The sequence below is a fragment of the Penaeus japonicus genome, unplaced genomic scaffold (genome assembly GCF_977035675.1).
Source record: "Penaeus japonicus unplaced genomic scaffold, GWHDUDI00000001_assembly GWHDUDI00000019, whole genome shotgun sequence".
In the NCBI taxonomy this organism is placed as follows: domain Eukaryota; kingdom Metazoa; phylum Arthropoda; class Malacostraca; order Decapoda; family Penaeidae; genus Penaeus; species Penaeus japonicus.
The window spans coordinates 12,080,032-12,085,031 of record NW_028234421.1 but is presented as its reverse complement, the minus strand read 5'-3'; positions in this window follow the sequence as shown (position 1 = coordinate 12,085,031).

Sequence of the window (5,000 nt, the reverse complement as noted above, 5' to 3'; positions counted from 1 at the left end):
GAATCAGTGGAGGCATCACAGTAGATTGCAAGTGGGGGTTCACCATCAAGAGGATGGAGGATATCTTCTATATACTTTAGGTAATGAGACTTCAGTTCTGATGTCAAAATCATGGATTTAGGTCCTGGCAGTTTGTCAATATGGACATATACATGAGTTCTATGCCATGGTGCAGATAGTTTGGTTTCTGAGATATTAAGAGCATCAATGCTCCTGACATTGAAGCTGAGGATGGTCTGGGCAGTTTTGGCTTTCCATTCTAAGTTGGAGTGCATTAGATTGGAATATCGAGGCCGAGCAAACCTGACTCTGTGACTGATCTCATTTGCCAGAGCTTGGGAGATCTGTGGTTTGGGTAGGAGCTGCAAGATTCTAGTACCAAGAACGGTATTAATTTGGGTAACACGACTGTGGATTGTGGGGAGATCTAATTCTTTCCTCATGACCAGAACTTTGGCAGTCATTGGGCAACCGAGTATAATTCTCATAGCCTTGTTCTGCAGAACTTCAAGGGGTTTGAGGGCATTTGGAGGTAACAGACTAAGAACCGGGCTCGCATAGTCAATCACGGACCGAACCAAGGTAATATACATCAACCTCAGGACTCTGAGGGAGGCACCAACGTATCTGTTACATATAAATTGTAATGGTCTTAAACGTTCCAAGCAACGTTCTTTGATATCGTGAATAATTTCCTGGGTGAAACGAGAATTGCGTGACATGAGGTGTGGAGCAATCACCAGAACACCAAGATACCTGTAGGAGTAAGTCCTTGCAATAACTTGTCCACCTAAGCTTGGTATATAGGGCAGTTGACGAGTTCTGGATATATGTTTGGTTTTGATAGGGTTGATTATGAGGCCAAGAGAAGCACACTTTTTGCTGAATCTCCTGAGTACATATTCCCCCCTATCAAAGACTTGGATGAGGATATCATCCGCATATGATATGATATTACATAGGTCTCCTAACTCATTGTTCAGTTTGCAGATAGAGTGCATAAGTATGTTAAATAGTGTAGGGGACAGTACCCCCCCTTGTGGGGTACCTAACTCTAGTTTACCGAAAGCACTAAAGGTACCTTGGTACCATACTTTAACTTTCCTTGTAGATAAATAGTCCTTTATCCATAACAGTAGCTTTCCCTTAACTCCCAATAGAGTTAATTCATGGAGAATTGCTTGTGGAGAAGCTCTGTCAAAAGCACCTTTGAAGTCTATGAAGTATGAAGACTGTGCTTTGCTTCCATTTAGGTACTGTGCTAAACACATCTGTGTTCCTTTCCCTTTCTGGAAACCAAAGATAGATGGATGAATTTGGTCTTTGGTCTGATAAAGAAGACGAGTGAGAAGGATTCTTTCACAGGTTTTGGAGAGACAGGATGTTAGTGAGATTGGTCGAAATTCGTCTGGGCGTCCTGGTTTTGGAATGGGAATGATGGTTGCCTGTTTCCAGGAGGTAGGCAGAGTGCCTGTAGCATAGGTTAAGTTGAAGAGATCTAAAAGAGGATTTCTTCCCTTTGCCTGTACCTTAGCAAGGAGCCGGATAATGTCATATGTAATGCCATCGTCCCCAGGTGCAGTGGATTTCCCAGTCTTAATTGCTGCAAGAAGTTCGTCAGTTGTAAATGGTATGTCAGCATCATCTGTTAATTGACACTGATAATCAATTTCATTTTTGTGTTTTAAATTGGAAGAGCACCTGCGTATGGATAATGGAAGATTATCAAGAGAAGAATCCTCACACCATTTGTTAAGAAGAGATGAAGCTACTGTTTCTGGATGAGGATGAGGTGTTGCATTGTATGAGTTAGCTTTAATCTTATTGATGTCCTTCCACACATTACTCATGGGAGTTGTAGAGTCAATTGATTCTGCCCAGGCATACAAGCTCTCTTCTCGCTTTTGAGTAATTATTTCGTTCAGTTTTCTACTAAAGAAAACAAGGTCTTTAGCTAAGTAGGGGTTGCTTCCTAAATGTTTTAGCTGACTCACAGTTGATCGTATTAATTTTTTAAGAAGCTTAATCTCAGGGTCTTTGTTTAGATGTCGTGCACGAGAGAGAGAGAGAGAGAGAGAGAGGGAGAGAGAGAGAGAGTGAGGGAGAAAGAGAGAGAGAGAAAGGGAGAAAGCGAGAGAGAGAGAGAGAGAGAGAGAGAGAGAGAGAGAGAGAGAGAGAGAGAGAGAGAGAGAGAGAGAGAGAGAGAGAGAGAGAGAGAATAAATAACAAAATAAATCAGAATAGAGAAAATGAAAGGCGAAATCAAAGAGTGAAAAAGCGTGAGAAAAAAAGTGTGTAAAGCAAAATAAAGAACATTTCTATGACCAACATGAAAGACAGAAAGGCAGCATCTGGACAGGAAATAAATTATTCCGACTTCCCGCCAAGGTAAAGGAGTGTGCCGTCACCACTCGCCGGGAAGCCCTGCGATCGATTACGAAAGAGAGAGAGTGTGAGGGAGAGAGAGAGAGGGGGGGGAGAGGGGAGAGAAACGGGGGACGAAGGATGAGATAGAAGAAGGACGGAGAAGGAATATGAGAGAGAGAGATAGGGGTGAGCAGAGACAAACAGATCTATAAGGCATATACACCCACAAGCACTCATCCATATCAAGTAATTTACACACACACACACACACACACACACACACACACACACACACACACACACACACACACACACACACACACACACACACACACACACACAAAGCGTGAGAGAGAGAAAAAAAAAAGAGAGAGGGGGAGAAAGAGAGAGAGAGAGGGAGAGAGAGAGAGAGAGAGAGAGAGAGAGAGAGAGAGAGAGAGAGAGAGAGAGAGAGAGAGAGAGAGAGAGAGAGAGAGAGGGAGAGAGATAGAGAGAGAGAGAGAGAGAGAGAGAGAGAGAGAGAGAGAGAGAGGAGGGAGAGAGGGAGAGAGGGAAGGAGGGTGAGGAGGGAGGGAGAGGGAGAGAGAGGGGGTGAGGGGGAGGGAGAGAGGGAGAGGGAGAGAAGGAGTGAAGGAGAGAGAGAGAGAGAGAGAGAGAGAGAGAGAGAGAGAGAGAGAGAGAGAGAGAGAGAGAGAGAGAGAGTACGCACACACACACACACACACACACACACACACACACACACACACACACACACACACACACACACACACATGTTTACAAAAGGAGTACACAAATATACACACAGTAAAGTAAACACAAATATAGCGTACATATATTCCCGCATCCACCTGCATCCCCCTACTCGCTTGTTTGCGTCGCCCGCGGGTGCTGTGCGGGGCCGCGTAGGCCTACCGACCTCTGACCCCGAGGCAAAGTCACAAGGAAAGCCTGTGGTAAACCTGAGGGAGCGGCCGCCACAGCAGGAAACAACACTAGCAGATAAAGTATAGATAATAGGTTGATTAGAGACGCGTGTGTGTGGAATAGTAATGAATTAGATAAGTAGAAAAGAGACCTAGAGGATTTGTAAGTAATACAATTCAGTGAATTACTTTGGTCATCTCCTTTTATCTGTTTGTAAGCTTTTAGATTTGTTATATGTTGTGTTGTTTTATTCCTTGTTTTATTGCTCTCTAGAAAATAGCGCTCATGTTATTTCCTGGAAGCGGTTGGTGAATCAGAGGTAATAGTGACTCTAACCACAGTGGCGTACAAGGAAAATAAAAGGAAAGGAAAGGGAAAAAATGTACCAGCGACGTTTCGAGGAATATTTAAGTGGATATGTCAAGAAGGATAATGTTTTCTAAAGTATCCTCTTTGGAAATCTTGCCTGAAAAGGATCTAACCTTAACGCCTCAGATTTGTTTATCTTATTTCAGTGTTTCATTCTATGGCTTTAGTTCTTTTAAGCCATTGGTTGTCAGCCTTTTTCAAATCTTTACATACAAAAAATAATAAAAAAAAGAAAAAATATATGTATCGTAAATAGTAACAAATAAGTAAATTCCGAACATTTCAAAGTCTTCATACTACTTGAAAACAACCAATTTGTGTGATGGTGGAGCCATAAATACTCTCGTAGATGCCACAGGCAGTTTCGGGGTTAAGACTGGAAATGTTTTTTTTTTTATCACTCCTGCTGTATCAGCGTAATCAGTATAAACCAAAACTTGTGATGTATTTTGAAGATGAGTTTACTGTCGGTGTCACTGTATCATTGCCTTCGAGTTATTTTCACTGCATATCTCTCTCTATATAAAAGGCTTGTTTTGTGGTTTAAGAAAGTAGATACCAATTGAGATGAATTAGTGGTTTACGGTTGGTGTCATTGGGTTGTTACTGGGTGTAGTCTACGTTAAAGTAATAATAGCTATTACCAGGGATAATATCTCTTTTATGAATATTAGTTTGGTGTTAAGGTTGGTTGTAGTTTCGTTATATATTGGATATCAGCATGTAGACAATTGTCTAAAAGACAATTACTAAAGTAGATATTGAGCATAGTATTCCGGTATTAACGATAGCGTATGTCATTCAGATATTTCCAAATAGGCCTACCTGAAAATATGTACCCTATTCCCTTTGATTTTCAGGAACATAAGCTACTATCTATATTACAATTATAGTAGTAATTAGCGTTATAATGATAATAGCATCTATAATAGTAATGTTTAAAATGATGGTAACGTTAATGATGATATTAATATCACTGAAAACTTTTTTCCTCAAACATTCAAGGAATAAGGTCAAATAATCATCGTTATTGGCCTAAATATAGACAAAAATAATAACCTTATAAGACTTAATGACTAATAACTGGGCATAACTTTTAAAGGCAATCTGCTTTTAAATGGTAATCAAATAACGATGACAAAGAATGTCGGTGATAACGAATGATCATAACGAATAATAACCCCGACAAAATGATGATACCTAAAGCAAAAACTAATCATTGATAATGACTAATAATACATAAAATACCCTAAATTACCCGGCCTTTCTCACCTCCTTATACACGAAAACAATCCCAGAAGAGCGTGAGAATTCCGGCTGCCCGCCCGCGCCAGGCG